The 2,936-nt window shown below is 41.1% G+C and overlaps 1 non-coding gene across 1 annotated transcript; it reads right to left on the reverse strand.

Moving 5' to 3' along the window:
• Positions 1 to 1,221: 1,221 nt before the first annotated feature.
• Positions 1,222 to 1,328, reverse strand: LOC141698737 (small nucleolar RNA R71). Its single transcript, XR_012565241.1, has one exon. It is a non-coding gene; the product is annotated as a small nucleolar RNA R71 (small nucleolar RNA).
• Between the last annotated feature and the right edge of the window lie 1,608 nt (positions 1,329 to 2,936).

The following is a 2,936-nucleotide window of genomic DNA, read 5'->3' on the forward strand; positions in this document are numbered from 1 at the left end:
GCATAGGTTCATGTACGTTGTGCATGATTAGTGGGTAACTCTAACAGTTTTATTTGCCCTATGTAATCAAAAGGAATAACTTGTGCTTAAATCGTTGTGTTGTCAATTTCTGTAGGCATATAGGAACTCAACATAATTGATGACTATTCAACTTCTATCTTGATTGTGGATGTTTGGTAGAATGGTATTAGTACAATGAAAGTTGGCTTTTATCAGTTTTGTGTTATTCGATTAATATCATCACTGTCACATACTAAAGGTAATAACAATGACTATTGAAGGAAGTAGTAATGAAGTTGTGATCTCATGAGTGTTTTATTATTGATAATTTGAAGTGTTAATTAAGTGATTAATTAATTAGTTAATTATAGATAATATTTAGTTAATAATTCTAAGTGTTAGTGTCTTAACATTGAGAAGTAATCATACATTGGTGAGTGAGTTTAATTAGACAATAATTAGTTTGAGTCTTTGTGGAAACGAACTAGAAATTATTCTATATTACTTGCGAACGCGTATACTTGCGTGAATATTAGCGCGTGTTTTCGCCCTAACAAGTTTTTGGTGCCGCTGCCGGGGACTCGGCGTATTTGTTTAGTTTATGTACTTACCATCATTGGTCATTAGGACTCAGTGATTAGGACGTAATAGTTACTTATTGTTTCCGGTTGTGTTTCAGGTACTTTAGCAAGCGTTTATGCAAACTCGTTTTGTACTCGCAAGAGGACTTTAGATACAGCTGAGGAGACAGACGAAGTTCTTGATATTCCGGAGAAGTTAGATTTTGAAGATTCGGATTTAGGAACTGAGCGGAAAGAACCAGTAAACATGGGTGATCGTATTGTTCAAGCTGATCCAGCTCTTATGGATTTTTCTCGGCCAAAAATTGATGACATTCAGTCAAGCATTCTTCATCCGGCTATTCAAGCTAACACCTTTGAAATCAAGCCGGGCACTATTCAGATGGTGCAGAATTCTGTTTCTTTTGGAGGAGCGGCAACTGAAGACCCTAACATGCACATAAGGAATTTTGTCGAGATCTGCAGCACTTTTAAGTATAATGGCGTGACTGATGAGGCTATCAAGTTGAGGCTTTTTCCATTCTCACTGAGGGACAAGGCCAAAGACTGGTTACATTCTGAACCAGTTGGGTCCATCACTACGTGGCAAGATCTTGCACAAAAGTTTCTGGTGAAGTTTTATCCGATGGCAAAGACTGCTGCTATGAGGAGTGCTCTTACTCAGTTTGCGCAGCAACCTACTGAATCTATGTGCGAGGCTTGGGAACGCTACAAGGAAATGTTGAGAAAATGTCCACATCATGGAATGCCTGATTGGATGGTGATCACTGGTTTCTATAATGGTTTGGGGGCCCAATCTCAGCCCATGCTCGATGTAGCAGCTGGAGGCGCCCTATGGGCTAAAAGCTATACTGAGGCGTATAATCTTATAGAGACTATGGCTGCAAATGAGCATCAAAACCCAACTCAGAGGATGACGTCAGGTAAGGTAGCAGGTATTCTAGAAGTTGATGCAGCCACCGCTATTGCAGCCCAGCTCCAAGCGCTATCAATGAAGGTTGATTCTTTGGCTACATATGGAGTTAATCAAATAGCTATGGTTCGCGAGCTTTGTGCAGGTTCTCATGCTACGGATCAGTGTTCTCTTGTCAACGAATCTGTTCAGTATGTGAATAATTATCAGCGATAACAGCAGCCTGTGCCAGCGACCTATCATCCTAATAACAGAAATCATCTAAATTTCAGCTAGGGGAATAATCAGAATGCTATTCAGCCACCATATCAGCAAGGAATGAGTAAACAGTTTAACCCACCTGGATTCCAGCAACCACAGCAGTATGCTACCAGGCAATCATATCCTCAACAGGGAAGTACAGCTGTACCTACTAGTGCTGATTTTGAGGAACTTAAGCTGTTATGCAAGAGTCAGGCGGTTTCTATCAAGACCTTGGAAAATCAAATCGGTCAATTAGCCAATGCAGTGCTCAATAGTCAACCTGGCACTCTTCCCAGTGAGACGGAAGTACCAGGCAGGAAGGAAGCTAAAGAGCAAGTCAAAGCTATTACCTTAAGGTCTGGAAAAGTTGCTGATGCTGAAAAGGTAAAAGAAGGAGAAGCTGAAATCAGAGATGAAGAATCTAAGCAAAAGGAGAAAGCGGCGGAACCAAGGAAGACTACTGTTGAACACACTCTGCCTGAGGCTAATACAGGGGAGAAACAGCTCTATCCTCCACCACTTTTTCCTAAAAGATTGCAGCAACAAAAGCTGGATAGACAGTTCGGGAAGTTTCTGGAGGTGTTCAAGAAACTTCACATCAATATACCTTTCGCTGAGGCTCTGGAGCAAATGCCTAGTTATGCGAAGTTTATGAAGAGTATTCTTTCAAGGAAGGTGAAACTGGATGACCTTGAAACCGTTGCTCTCACGGAAGAATACAGCGCTGTTCTGCAACAAAAGTTACCACCAAAACTGAAAGATCCAGGTAGTTTCACCATTCCTTGCACCATTGGCAATTTGACTTTTGACAAGTGCCTTTGTGATTTGGGAGCAAGCATTAATCTGATGCCGTTATCGATATTTAAAAAGCTGGATCTGCCTGATCCAAAACCCACATACATGTCTCTACAATTGGCTGATCGTTCCATTACTTACCCAAGGGGCATAGTGGAGGATGTGCTCGTCAAGGTGGATAAGCTCTTCTTTCCTGCAGATTTTGTTATTCTGGATTTTGAGGAAGATAAGAAGATTCCCATAATCTTGGGAAGACCTTTCTTGGCTACTGGTCGTACCTTGATAGATGTGCAAAAAGGTGAACTTACTCTGCGGGTACAAGATCAGGATGTGACCTTCAACGTATTCAAGGCAATGAAATTCCCTACAGAAGATGAGGAGTGCTTTAAAGTGGATGTGATTGA

The sequence above is a fragment of the Apium graveolens genome, chromosome 11 (assembly GCF_009905375.1).
Source record: "Apium graveolens cultivar Ventura chromosome 11, ASM990537v1, whole genome shotgun sequence".
In the NCBI taxonomy this organism is placed as follows: Eukaryota; Viridiplantae; Streptophyta; class Magnoliopsida; order Apiales; family Apiaceae; genus Apium; species Apium graveolens.